This window comes from Odocoileus virginianus, chromosome 19 (assembly GCF_023699985.2).
Source record: "Odocoileus virginianus isolate 20LAN1187 ecotype Illinois chromosome 19, Ovbor_1.2, whole genome shotgun sequence".
In the NCBI taxonomy this organism is placed as follows: Eukaryota; Metazoa; Chordata; class Mammalia; order Artiodactyla; family Cervidae; genus Odocoileus; species Odocoileus virginianus.
In genome coordinates this window covers 3,942,052-3,957,484 of record NC_069692.1, presented here as the reverse complement: position 1 = coordinate 3,957,484, position 15,433 = coordinate 3,942,052, and the positions used below count along the sequence as shown (strand labels likewise).

General features: G+C 36.4%; 1 long non-coding RNA gene across 2 annotated transcripts in view; it reads right to left on the bottom strand.

Annotated features, from left to right (window-relative positions):
• Positions 1–776: 776 nt before the first annotated feature.
• Positions 777–15,433, bottom strand: part of LOC139039606 (uncharacterized) — a 33,595-nt gene continuing 18,938 nt past the window's right edge. The window contains exons 1-2 of one of the 2 annotated variants that reach the window (XR_011492936.1): positions 2,915–3,042; positions 777–969 (exon numbers count right to left, since the gene is read on the bottom strand). This is a non-coding gene — a long non-coding RNA (uncharacterized lncRNA). Of the gene's footprint in view, positions 970–2,914; positions 3,043–15,433 lie in introns of those variants that run through there. The other variant, XR_011492937.1, reaches the window with a different exon arrangement.

Genomic DNA, 15,433 nt, shown 5'->3' with positions numbered 1-15,433 from the left:
AGGACTAGTCTTCCTAGTATTGGATCCCAGGTGTAAGATGCCCTATGAAAGTGAAAGTGAAGTCGCTCAGTCGTGTCCGACTCTCTGCGACCCCATGGACTGTAGCCTACCAGGTTCCTCTGTCCACGGGATTTTCCAGGCAAGAATACTGTAGTAGGTTGCCATTTCCTTCTCCAAGATGCTCTATATGTGTATATATATATGTGTGTATATATATATATATATATATATATATATATACACTTGATGTCAAGTTAACTTTCATAGCATACAGAAACTTCACTTCCCTCTCCACAACTTTCAATCCCTAGGTTGGTTTTGGGGTCATAATTCATGTATTTCTATATTGTGTACTAGTTAACAAATGATTGTAAATCTATTTGTAATATTTTGTCATATAGTCTTTAGCATTTTTTGTAATGTAAGCCTAGCAGTTACATCTTTTGTTTGTTTGAGAAATACACTCTTTCATTTTTGAAAGATAGCTTTGCTTGTTAAAATATTCTTTACCAGTTTTTATTTTTTTAGCACTTTAAAATAGGATATACAATCCCATTCTCTCTTGGACTGTAAGCTTTCTGCTAAGAAATCTGCTGATAGACTTAGGAATTTCCTTGAATGTGGTAAGTTTCTTTCCTGCTATTTTCAAGATTCTCTCTCTTTCTCTCTTTTTGGCCATGTTTCCTGACTTGTGAGATTTAGTTCCCTGACCAGGGATTGAACTTGGATCTTCAGTAGTGAGAGCACAGAGTCCTAATCACTAGACCACCAGAGAATTCCCCACAATTCTCTCATTGTCTTTATTTTAACAACTTGATAATAACATGTTTCAGTAGAATTTTTGTTGAATTGAAACTCCTTGGGAACCTTTAAGCTTCAGAGAGTTGGATGTTGATATCTCTCCCCAGATTTTGGGCAATATTTCTTAAGTAAGTTTTTGCTTCTTTATCTCCCTCTTTCTGCATCCTCCTGTTGGGAAATATGAAGCAAAAGATGAGTTATAATTTAATTAAGAGTAAGTATTTTCATTAAATAATAATTTAAGACAAATCACATTTTTGTCAAAAGCTAAACGCTAAATACACTTGGAGTCATAAAATTAATCCAATTATGTAGAATTCATTTAAAAACTTTTTGCATCCAATTTAAGACAATCATTTATTAAAATATCTTTTAAGTGAAGTCGTTCAGTTGTGTTTGACTCTTGGAGACCCTATGGACTGTAGCCTTCCAGGCTCCTTGGTCCACGGGATTTTCCAGGCAAGAATACTGGAGTGAGTTGCCATTTCCCTCCCCAGGGGATCTTCCTGACCCATGGATCAAACTAGGGTCTTCTGCATTGCATGCAGACTCTTTACCGTCTGAACCACCAGGGAATCAAAGTAGTCTTTAAATGAAGTTCAAGTAATAAATGAAGCATAACAGAATAGACATACACTTTAAATTAATTTTAGTCTTTTATTAGGTTCTAAATTTGAATATAAAATTTGCATATGTATGTTTTAACTTTATATTCAATGCCAAACACCTTTATTCAACTAATGATTAAATGTGTATAAGTGTAGATCCTTTAAATTTCTATTTCTACTTTTGGAGCTTGACTAAGAATTTATTATTTTCACACCACCTAGAATAATCAGTTTGATCATATTACTAACTTTGACCATTTTGTATTGTTCATTCCATATACTTGATTAATATCCTTCTTTTTTTAAATAAAAATTTTCTTTTTTAAATACACATCACCTCACCCATCATTAAACATAAGAAATCATGCAGCTTATTTTTTAGAATATTTGGTAACACAACTGTTATTTGCATAATTTGCTTTCAGATTCTGCCTTTATTAGTGGATATAAAAGTGATTTGTGGGTGCTGTCCAGCTTTTATTTTTGTGCATATATTTCTTTTATCTCTGCCTTTTGAAACCAGATCACTAAAGTTCTATGTTAACTCTTCATTTTTACATGCTGCCTCTTTATCAATCTCTCCCTTTTTCAAATGTAACAGTGATTAGTGTTTCTTGAAATACTGTCCTGCAGTGTTATTTGATTATTTCCAGGGTTTATTCCTCAGTTCCAAATGAGACTTAAAAAAGGCAGAAAGTTATGCTCTAGAGTAATTTATGCTATTCAGTTTTGTAGAATAAATGAACTACACCCCCCCCCCCCCGCAAAAAAACTTAAAGACAGATGAGATATAAGAGAATGACTTCTTTGAGTCACCCTATTTTTATTTACTTAATGAACTGTTGGTTACTTTTTGTTATGTACCTCTGATATTCCTTTTGGGCAATTCAACTTCTCTGGGTGTCATATTCTCATTTATAACATTGTGACAAAGAGGTTTTATGAAGGTTAGATAAAATATTTGTAGATGCTATTGTATACATTAATTGGTTTCCCTGGTGGCTTAGATAGTAAAGACTCCGCCTGCAATGCAGGAGACCTGGGTTCAATCCCTAGGTTGGGAAGATCCCCTGGAGAAGGAAATGGCAACCCACCCCAGTATTCTTGCCTGGAGAATTCCATGGATGGAGGAGCCTGGCAGGCTACAGTCCATAGGGTTGAAAAGAGTCAGACACAACTGGGTGACTATCACACGCATTAATTATTTTTTCTCTATATTAGAGATTTTCCTAGGCTATTATATATATAAGTTAAGATTGAATGTATTTTTAACAGCTCTAAATCTCTCATTTATTCAAAATCTGGGAGAGATAGTTGATTTCTATAATATGTTGTCAGTCAGGGTTAACTAGGGTAAGAAAGAGGAAAACTAACCTTAAAACTTAAAGTATTTGTGGGCCTACAGGAAAACAAAAGTGGTATTACCAAAAGAAAAAGTAATCATTTCTGGAAGGTACAGCCCTAGATGCCACTAAATCAGTCATCCACAACATTTCCACACTCACCTCTTCTTTTTCAGGAAGAAGGGGGTTCTACAATGGCACTTAAAGTTTTGAGATTGGTGGAAGGGGAAACTGGCTCTCTTTCCTGACACAGTATTGCAAAAAAAAAGTCATCTAGAGAAGGAAATGGGAAGATGATTTAAATAAACTTAAGAATTATGATATTATGTGAGAATGAACTTTTTGTTACTTTAAAAAAAAAAGACTTGTAGTGACCAGGAAAGCTATAAATATTGCCCCAAATTTTATCTAAAGCTGAAAGCTAATCTTGGAGCAGATTTGCAAAGACAGTTGGAAACAATAAGTTTGATTTCTTATTTTGCATCCTACTATATCCAAGTAATCCAATAAACTATTAAATTATCATCAAACTAGTTAAATATTTATTTAGTTTGCAACTTCTTGTAGTAAGAGAATAAGGTAAAAATAACTTATTATAAACTTTGAAGTGTTAGTGTTGAGGGAGGCTTAAAGCTGGGAACGAGCACCATGCCACATGCAGAGAATTAGCCCTAGTTCTGAGAGCTGACATCCTTCTTTCTTTGTTATCAGGGTTTAAACTTATTCCCACTGTGTCAATATCAAATACATTTACTATATGTTCACAAGTGAGTAGACTAAGGGGAAATTCTAGCTTTTGCTTAGTTAATACAAAAATAACATTAAAAAGTCACTATACTGGACCGGGAGTGAGAGATAAGTACCAAGCAAAAGTATAATTTATTAAAAAAAAGAAAGGGAGAAATAAATCTGAGATGTATTTTTCAGGAAAGATTGCCATACTCAGCTAATTGAAAAAGAGATAAAGAAGTGGTTCTAAATGGCCAATATTTCAACACTTTATAGTTGATTGTGTAAGAATGCTTCTTTTACTCAATCTGTGCAGAAGAGAAATGGTTTTCCTTCTATAAAACTTAACATATTTCCTGACCTTATGCTCTGGAGGGCTTTGCCGTGTCAAGGATTTGGGGATTAGGTATTAGGTATAGAGGGGTCTGGTTCTTTGTCATTATCTATTTATTCTAGCATTTGCAAAGACAACAACATTCCTTTATGATCTTTGCCTTGTCACTGTGTTATACCTTATAATAGCAATGGCTCAGTGCTATGTCCATACTTCTCTAGATAATATGAGAAACTGAACTTTTGTGTCCTCACAAAGCATAGTAGAATCATAGAAACTTGTAAGACTCTGTATTCATAAAAGCCCCTACAAAAAACAAGTGGCACATTCAAATTAATGTATTTCAGGGAGAGTTCATTTACACAAAACTTAAAAAGATGCAATGAATGTAAGGAGACCACAAAGAACAGCACAGGGCTAGCAGCAAACCCTAAAAGTGAAAAGAGGGCGGGCACCAGAACGCAGAAAGAGAGACATGAAGTGAAGGCTAACTTGGAAGAAGCAGTGATCATTCAGGGAATGTAGCTGACTTAGCCTGGTATCATTCTTTTCCTTTATTTTTTTCTGCAGCTTGTTGTTCAGTCACCCAGGCTGACACTTTGCAAGCTCATGGACTGCAGCACACCAGGCCTCCCTGTCCCTTACCATCTCCCGAAGATGGCCCAAGTTCTTATCCATTGCATCGGTGATGCCATCCAGCCATCTCATCCTCTGACACCCTCTTCTCCTTCTGCCATCAATCTTTCCAAGCAGCAGGGACTTTTCCAATGAATCTGCTGTTTGCATCAGATGATCAAAATACTGGAGCTTCATCTTCAGCATCTGTCCTTCCAATGAGTATTCAGGGCTGATTTCCTTAAGACTGACTGGTTTGATCTCCTTGCTGTCCAAGGGACTTTCAGGAGTCTTCTCCAGCACCACAGTTGAAAGGCATCGATTCTTTGGTGTTCTGTCTTCTTTATGGTCCACCTCTCACAACTGTATACAACCACTGGGAAGACCATAGTGTTGACTATATGGACCTTTGTCGGTAGAATGTCTCTGCTTTTCAACAAAATGTCTAGGTTTGTCATTGCTTTTCTGCCAGGAAGCAATCATCTTCTGATTTCATGGCTGCAGTCAACATCTGCAGTGATTTTAGAGCCCAAGGAAAGGAAATCTGTCACTACTTCTGCATTTTCCCATTCTGTCTGCCATGCATAATGGGGCCAGATACTATGATCTTAGGTTTTTTTGTGTCTATTATATTGAATTTTAAGCCAGTTCTTTCACTGTTCTCCTTCATTCTCATCAAGAGATTCTTCAGTTTCTCTTTGCTTTCTGCCATTAGAGTGCTATCATTGGCATACCTGAGGTTGTTGATGTTTCTCCTGCCTATCTTGATTCCAGCTTATAACTCATCCACCCTGGCATTTCTCATGATGTGCTCAGCATATAAACAAGCAGGGTGACAGCAGACAGTTCTGTTGTACTCCTTTCTCAATCTTGAACCAATCATTTGTTCCATACAGGGTTCTAACTGTTGCTTCTTGACCCACAAACAGGTTTCTCAGGAAACACATAAAATGGTCTAGTATTCCCATCTCTTTAAGAGCCTTTCGCAATTTGTTGTGATAGACACCCTCAAAGGCTTTAGCGTAGTCGGCAAAACAGAGGTAGATGCTTTTTCTGGAATTTCCTTGCTTTCTCTATGATCCAGCGAAAGCTGAAAATTTGATCTTGGTTCCTCTTCCTTTTCCAAACTCAAATCCCATTGGCCAAATCACCCTGGAAGCCAGTAGAAAGAGAGAGTGCTAGAGATGGGAGAATGGTGAATCTGGAGGGGCAACTGGCAATATACCGTCTGAGATGTCAGATAACGTCTGCTTAGATATAACCTTTGGCATTTTTTTCTTGATTGATTTAATGCTGAGTGCAAGGTTTTTGTTTGTTTGTTTTCCCATATTTGTTATTTTTCTAGGCTCTGTTGAAGACAAGAACACTTTCCTCTTAAATCTTTTTAAACTGTGGCTCCTTCTCTGTACTCTTTGTTAAGGTGGTTTATTTCTTCTTGGAGAAGAACAAATGTGGAAAGCTCTTTCATGCTGTTCCTTTGACTTTCTTCACTCTCTCTGCTTATAAGTATTTATTTCTGATAGGATCTTACTATTCCCATTCTGATGATTATGAAAAGGTAAGCAAGCATTAACTCCAGATGCATACTTTTCAATTACAGCAGAGAAACAGTGATGGGGTTGAACAGAGCAAGCTCAGGGTGTTGATAGAGGTGGGGACTCTGAAGAGAGGCTTCATGGGAATCAGGGCCCCGAAGTCAAAATATTGCAATATGGTCCGTCTTAGGGTCAGTCTTAGATCTGACATTTAGCTAACTCCCTGATTTAAGAGATGCAAAGACCCTGGGCTATTTGCATTGGGCCTGGACTGAATTTAAGCAAATCTCTTATTCTTTATTCTTATTCCCTACTACTCTTTTCCCCGACAAAGATCTCTAGCTTGGGTGGTTGTCAGAACTACATGCTCTCTATGTCTGAGGACCAAAGTATTCTTTTCAATACTTTTTAGTTCTTCAGTATCCAAGAATGATAATTAACATACAACTCTAGTGATCAAAAACAACAGAGGACAGTGACCACTTTAAATCCATCAGAAATAAAGTTTTGTATTTTTCTCAGTTCAGTTCAGTCACTAAGCCACGTCCGACTCTCTACAACTCCATGCACGGCAGTATGCCAGGCTTCCCTGCCCATCACCAACTCCTGGAGCTTGCTCTAACTCATGTCCATCAAGTCACTGATGCCATCCAACCATCTCATCCTCTGCCGTCTGTCCCCTTCTCCTTCCACCTTCAATCTTCCCCAGCATTAGGGTCTTTTCCAATGAGTCAGTTCTTCACCTTAGGTCACCAAAGTATTAGAGTTTTAGCTTCAACATCAGTCCTTACAAAGAACATTCAGAACTGATTTTCTTTAGGATGACTGGTTGGATCTCCTTGCAGTCCAAGGGACTCTCAAGAGTCTTTTCCAACACCACAGTTCAAAAGCATCAATTCTTCATTGCTCAGCTTTCTCTATAGTCCAGTTCTCACATCCACACATGACCACTGGAAAAACCGTAGCTTTGACTAGATGGGACTTTGTCGGCAAACCAGTGTCTCTGATTTTAGTATGCTGTCTAGGTTGATCATAGCTTTTCTTCCACGGAGCAAGTGTCTTTTAATTTCATGTCTGCAGTCACCATTGTCAGTGATTTTGGAGCCCAGTAAAATAAAATCTGTCACTCTTTCTATAGCCTTACTATGATGTGTCTTGTGATTTTCTTTTTACTTCATTTGCCTAGGGTTTACAGAGACTTTATGGCTTGATGTCTAATAGTTTTGAAAAAAAAAATCTGCCAGTGTTTCTATAAAATATTACTTTAACTGAAACATTGCCTTTTTTGTCCTTCTTTCTGAGATTATAATTATAGATACACTATACCTTTTCACTGTTACCATTTGTCTCTTCTGCACTTCCTGTATCAGAATTCTGTGCTGCAATTTAGGTATGTTAGTATGTCCTTTAGTATGTTAGTATGAACTTCCTAGTTCATTAATCTTTTCTTTTGTTGTATCTAACCTGCTATTAAACTCATATCTTGTACTCTTAATTTCACATATCTTAGCTTCCAGTTCTAGAATTTTAACTAGTTCTTCATACAGATTTAAATAGTCTCTATACCTACTCATCTTCCATATATATTTCCCATCATTTTCTCTAATTTTTAGAACAAGATTAATTAAGATTTTTTCAAGTTCTTGCCTACCAACTCCAATGTGTTGGTTGAGTATGAATCAGTTTTACCATGTTTTTTCTTTGATGTTCAATCCTACAGTCCTGTGTTTTGGAACATTTATTAATTTTCAATTGGATACAAGTGTACCTTGAGATACTGGGAATTAGATTCCAGACCACCACAATAAATTGAATATTGCAGTAAAGTGAGTTACATGATTTTTGTTTGTATCCCACTGCATATAAATGTCATGTTTATACTATTCTGTACTACTAAGTGTTATAAGAATTATATCTAAAACACAATGTACATATTTTAATTAAAAAAATACCTTATTGTCAAAAAATGCTAACCATCATTTGAGCCTGAAGGAGTCATAATATTTTTGCTGGTGGAGAATGCTGCCTGAGTATAGATGAATGATGACTGGCCAGTGTGTGGTAGTTACCGAAGGGTGGGGTGCCTGTGGCAACTTTTTTTAAAATAAGACAAAAATAAAGTCATGCATTGATAAACTCTTCCTTTCATGAATGGTTTCTCTGTCTCATACAATGCTCTGATAGCATTTTGTATAGTTTCTTTCAAAATTGGAATAAAACCTCACAAACCCAGCTGCTGCTTTATCAAGTAAATTTATGCAATATTCAATTATGCAGTTGAAATTTATGCAATTTCAAAAATCTTCACAGTATCTTTATGGTGATTTCATCTTGAGAAACCACTGTTCTCCCCTCATCTGTAAGAAATAAGGACTCATCTCCTGAAGTTTTGTCATGAGACAGCAGCAACTCAGTAATATCTTCAGGCTCCGTTTTTGATTCTGGCTAACTCATCTGGATAATTCCTTTATATCTGCAGGTATTTTCTTCACTGAATTCACGAACTCCTCAAAGTTATCCATGAGAGTTGAAATCAACTTCTTCCAAACTCCTTCAAATGTTCATATTTAACCTTTTTCTATGAATCACAAACATTCTTTATGACATCTAGAATGGTGAATCATTTATAGAAGGTTTTCATTTGACTTTGCTGAGATTCATCAGAGGAATCACTATCTGTGCCAGGTGGAGCCCTTTGAAATATATGTTTTAAATGACAAGAGTTGAAGGTAAAAATAACTTCTTGGTCAATGGGCTGCAGAATAGCTACTATGTTAGCAGGTGTAAAAACAATAATCTCATTGTTCATCTCCATCAGATCTCTTGAATGATGAGGTGCCTTGTCAATAAGCAGTGATATTTTGAAATAATTTTTTTTCTAAGAAGTAGATCCAACACTGGGTTGAAAACATTCAGTAAGTCATGCTATACACTGATGTGTTATTGTCCAGTTTTGTTTTTCCATTTATAGAGCATAAAAAACGTAGATTTAGCATATGTCCTAAGGATCTTAGGATTTTCAGAATGCTAAGTGAGCATTGGCTTCAAACTAAACCACTAGCTGCATTAGTCCCTAAGAAGAGAGTTAGCCTGTCTCTTGAAGCTTTGAAACCAGGAATTGACTTCTCTCTAGTTATGAAGGTGCTAGGTGGCATCATCTTTCAATGTAAGCCTGCTGTATTTACATTAAAAACTTGTTGTTTAGGCTGCCGGTCCAAGATGGCAGAGTAGAAGTACGTGCACTCATCTCTTCCAGTGAGAACACCAAAATCTCAATTAGCTGTTGAACAACATTGACAGGAGGATACTGGAACCTACCAAAAAAGGATGCCCCATGTCCTAAGACAAAGAAGAAGCCACAGCAAGATGGTAGGAGGGGCACAATCATGATAAAATCAAATCTTGGGTGAGTGACCCACAAATTGGAGAACAATAATAACAACGAAGTTCTCCCACTATTGTGAAGGTTTTGAACCCCATGTCAGGCTTCCCAGTCTGGGGATCCAACAAAGGGACTGGTAATCCCCAGGGAATTTTTCCTTGAAGTCCAATGGGATTTGATTAAAAGACTTCCATAGGACTGGAGTAAACAGAAACTCCAGTCTTAGAGGGCATAAATGAAACCTTGCATGCACAAGGACTCAGAGGAAAGGAGCAGTGACCCCAGAGGAAACTGAACCAAAACTGCTAGTGTTGGAGGGTCTTCTGTGGAGGATGGGTCAGCAGCAACTCACCACAGGGATGGGGGCACCGGTCTGGGAAGGTCTTCCTTGGCATAAACCCTTTTGAAGTTCACCATTAACCCCAACCATAGAGCCCATAGGCCAGAGGACTGGGTTGCCTCATGCCAAAAACTCCCAGGGAGAGTGCAACCCCACCCATCAGCAGATAATTGGATTAAAGCTTTACTGAACAAGGCCTGCACCAGTGCAAGACCAAGTTATTCACACCAACAGTCCCTCCCATCAGGAGGCTTACATAAGCCTCTTAGCCTCATCCATTAGAGGGCAGACAGAAGAAGCAAGAACCACAGTCCCACAGCAAATAAAACAAAAACCACATTACAGAAAGTTCACCAGGGTGAAAAAGCAGAAAGTTATGCCCCAGATGAAGGGACAAGATAAAACCCCAGAAAAACAACTAAACGAAGTAGAGACAGGCAACCTTCCAGAAAAAGAATTCAGAATAACAATAGTGAAGATGATTCAGGATCTTGGAAAAAGAATGTAAACAATGTTTGAAAAGATGCAAGAAATGTTTACCAAAGACCTAGAAAAGAACTAAAGAACAAACAAGCGGAGATGAACAATACACTAGAAGGAATCAATAGCAGAATAACTGAGGCATAAGAACAGGAAAATGACCCAGAGGATAAAATGGTGGAAATCACTGCCAGAGAACAGAGCATAGGAAAAAAAAAAGAAAAGAAATGCAGACAGCCTAAGAGACCCCTGGGACAGCATTAAACACACCAACATTCGTATTATAGGGGTCCCAAAAAGAGCAGATAGAGAGAAAGGACCTAAGAAAATATTTGAAGAGATAATAGCTGAAAACTTCCCTAACATGAAAAAGGACATAATCAACCAAGTCCAGGAAGCACAGAGAGTCCAAGGCAGGACAAACCAAGGGAGAAACACACCAAGACACACAGCAATCAAACCGACAGAAATTAAAGACAGAGGCAAAATATTAAAGGGAACAAAGGAAAAACGGCAACTAACTCCCATCAGGCTACCATCTGATTTCTCATCAGAAACTCTATAAGGCACATGGGAGTGACATGATAGATTTAAAGTGATGAAAAGGAAGAAGTTACAACCAAAAATATCAGCAAGATTCTCCTTCAAATTTGATGGAGAAATAAGATTTCCAGACAAGCAAAAGTTAAGACAGTTCAGCACCACCAAACCAGCTTTACAACAAAGGCTAAATGAACTTTAGGTAAGAAACAAGAGAAAGAAAAGAACTACTTACAGAAAACAGACCCAAAACAGTTAAGAAATTGATAATAGAATCATACATATTCATAATTACTTTAAATGTAAATAGATTAAATGTACCAACCAAAAGACATAGATGGGCTGAGCAGATGAAAACCTGTGCATGTGTGTACTTTCACTTACCATATTGCTCTGCTTGACCCTCAAAATGTATGTAATTATTTTATAATATTAGTTATCCATGTTCCCATTATGGCTTGCACATATAATTATCTTTTATTTTTTGTCTGGCTCTTGATTGTGAAAAATGATAAACATCTTTCACTATTGTGATTATGTAACTATCACTCACTTAATACCATTGTATCATGATTGGTCAACAGAAAAATAATAGAAGTCTACATCACCAAAACTACCATTTAATAGAAAAAATTGTAATCACTTTAAAAAATCAAGATTCATATCAGAATTATTATCTTGGAATTTTTTGAAAAATACAAATCTCCAGGTATAGTATTTTATTGGTCAGAGTGCCAGATATGTTTCTAATGAGCAGTTGTGCTTGAAAACAACTGGACTAAATGAGGATCTTTTACTTTTTTCTAGTTTGCTTCACTTTTTCTATTTCATATTTAGTGTCTCATTTCATTTAGTTTATGTTTTACAATTTTTCCATCTCTCCTTCTTTTTTGTTTTGATAATTCTTTCTTAAGCCTTTATCAAGCATAGCAGAAAATCTCTTATGTGCATATATATAAATAATATGTAGAATATATATATTTTATAAACCTTCTGAATTTCTGCTTAACTAAAGAATTTCATTCCACTTTTTTGACTTAGTAGAAATAGAATTTCTAGATTTCTAATTTAAAACAGTAGATATGCAACAAGCAACAAAGGTTTACTGTATAGCATGGTGAAATATAGTCAATATTTTGTAATAATCTATAATGGAAAATAATTTCAAAAATAATATATGTGTCTATGTATAACATATATATATGTATATGTATAACAAACACACACACACACACACACACAACCAATCCTACTTTTTGAACTTTAGCAATGTATATCTTTCTGCCAGTTTTGCTAAATGTCCTATGGCCATCTAACAACAATGTATGAGATACAAAATTTTAAATATATTTGTGTAGAATATAAGGTTAATATAAATTAATGTAAATAGAAATCTATTATATTTAAATAATTACTGACATCATTCAAGATGCTACTATTCTTTTATTTTCTGCACTTGATAAAGTATTCTCAAAGAAATGTCAATATGTCTATGATTGTATCTTTTTTATTTTTCCTTATATTTCTTCTGATTTTTGCTTTATATATCTTTGTTTCTTTGTCATTAGGTGTCAAATGGTTTATGTTGTCTATCTTTGTGAATTGTACCTTTTATCATTAAAAATATTCACCTTTGTTTCACTAAAAATAAACTTAATAAAAAACCCCATTGTTTAGTGTATACACTTTCATTTATTATCTTAGCTAAATTTATATCTTAGCTAAATTTCTGGATAACATTTTCCAGTTTTACACCAGCACTTACTGCTTGCTCTTATACTTTACATTATAGGGATGGCTTTTTCCCTTAAACTTGATGGACTAATGCCTGCTAGCTTCAAACTTTTCCCTTGTAGCTTCCCCATCTCTCTCAGGTTTCATTGAATTGAAGAGGGTTAGGGCATTGCTCTGGATTCAGTTTTGTTTGTAAGAGAATGTTGTAGCTGATTTGATCTTCTATCCAGATTACTGAAACTTTCTCCATATGAGCAACAAGGCTATTTTGTTTTATCATTCATAAAGCTACTACATGGAGTAGTAGCTTTAATTTTCCTCAAAAACATTCTTTTCTTTATTTTTGCATCCACAGTTTGACTAATTGTTTGATGTAAGAGGCACCCTATCTAGGTTTTCAATATGCCTTCCTCACTAAGCTTGATCATTTTTAAATTTTGATTTAAAGAAGGAGATATAAAATCAATCCTTTCACTTGAACTCTTAGAGGCCATTGTAGGGTTACTAATTAGCATAATTTAAATATTATTGTGTCTCAGGGAATAGCCAAAGAAGAGGAAGAGAGAGAGGAACTATTGGTCAGTGGAACAGTCAGAACATAGACAACATTTATCAATTAAACTGAGGAGACCTTACAAATAGCTGAAAAGAGATGAGAAGCTAAAGGCAAAGGAGAAACAGAAGACATACCCATCTGAATGCAGAGTTCCAAAGAATAGCAGGGAGAGACAAGAAGGCCTTCCTCAGTGATCAATGCAAAAAAATAGAGGAAAACAATAGAATGCCAAAGACTAGAGATCACTTCAAGAAAATTAGTGATACCAAGGGAATGTTTCATGCAAATACGGACACAATAAAGGACAGAAACAGTATGGACCTAACAGAAGCAGAAGAGATTAAGAAAAGGTGGCAAGAATACACAGAAGAACTGTACAAAAAAGATCTTCATGACCCAGATAACCACAATGGAGTGATCACTCACCAAGAGCCAGACATCCTGGAATGTGAAGTCAAGTGGGCCTTAGGAAACATCACTATGAACAAAGTTCATGGAGGTGATGGAATTCCAGCTGAGCTTTTTCAAATTCTAAAAGATGATGCCATGAAAGTGCTGTACTCAATATGCTGGCAAATTTAGAAAACTCAGCAGTGGCCACAGGACTGGAAAAGGTCAGTTTCATTGCAATCCCAAAGAAAGGCAATGCCAAAGATTGTTCAAATACCACACAATTGCACTCATCTCACATGCTAGCAAGGTAATGCTAAAAATCCTCCAAGCAAGGCTTCAACAGTATGTGAACTGAGAACTTCCAGATGTTCCAGCTGGATTTAGAAAAAGCAGAAAACCAGAGATCAAATTGCCATCATCTGTTGGATCATAAAAAAAAAACAAAAAAAACCCCACAAAAACAAGAGAGTTTTATTTCTGCTTTATTGACTATGCCAAAGCCTTTGACTGTGTGGATCACAATAATCTGTGTAAAATTCTTCAAGAGATGGGAATACCAGACCACTTTCCCTGCCTCCTGAGAAACCTGTATGCAGGTCAAGAAGCAACAGTTAGAACCGTACATGAAAACAACAGACTGGTTCCAAGTTGGGAAAGGAGTATGTCAAGGCTGTATATTGTCACCCTGCTTACATATATGCAGAGTACCTCATGTGTAATGCTGGGCTGGATGAAGCACAAGCTGGAATCAAGATTCTGGGTGAAATATAAATAACCTCAAAAGTGCAGAAGACACCACCCTTATAGCAGGAAGTAAAGAAGAACTGAAGAACCTCTTGATGAAAGTCAAAGAGGAGAGTGAAAAAGCTGGCTTGAAACTCAACATTCAAAAAACTAAGATCATGGAATCCGGTCCCATCACTTTGTTTTCTCCCAGTGGAAACAGTGACAGACCTTATTTTTTTGGGCTCCAAAATCACTGCAAATGGTGATTGCAGCCATGAAATTAAAAGATGCTTACTCCTTGGAAAAAAAGCTATGACCAACATAGAAAGCATATTAAAAAGCAGAGACAATACTTTGTAAACAAAGATCTGTCTAATCAAAGCTATGGTTTTCCCAGTAGTTATGTATGGGTGTGAGAGTTGGACCATAAAGAAAGCTGAGCACTGAAGAATTGATGCTTTTGAACTGTGGTGTTGAAGAAGACTCTTGAGAGTCCCTTGGACAGCAAGGAGATCCAAACAGTCCTTCTTAAGGAAATCAGTCCTGAATATTCATTGGAAGGACTGATGTTAGAACTGAAACTCCAATACTTCGGTCACCTGATGAGAGGAACTGACTGATTAGAAAAGATCCTGGTGCTGGGAAAGATTGAAGACTGTAGGAGAAGGGGATGACAGAGGATGAGATGGCTGGATGGCATCACCAACTTGATGGACATGAGTCTGAGTGAGCTCTGGGTGCTGGTGATAGACTGGGAAGCCTGGTGTGCTGCAGGCCATAGGGTTGCAGAATTGGACACAACTGAGTGACCGAACTGAACTGGTCAATTAAATGTGCTGTCTTATATGGGGATGTTTCCTGGTGTCCTAAAGCAACTACAATAGTGATGTCAACGATCACTGGTCACAGACCAACAACAAAAAAATAATACTCTCCTTCTGCTTTACATAATAAATATAATAATAAAGAAAAAGTTTGAAATATTGTGAAAAAAACAAACTATGACACAGAGAGTTGAAGTAATCAAATGCTGTTGGAAAAATGGTGACCATAGACTTGCTTGACATGGGGTTGCGACAAACTAATTTGTTAAAAAAAAAAAAAATCTGTGAAACACAGAAAAATGAAGTTCAAAAAATCAAGATTTGCATGTAGAGAATTCATTATAAAAATCAGATAATATTATGTCCAATTAAGAGGATAAAGTTTCCTCCATTAGACACATTGAGTGGGAAATTGTAACTAAACAAAATTTCACCTGGAATGCAATATTATAAAGCCTTGATCTACCTCTTATTTATCTCTTCTTCTAAGGTA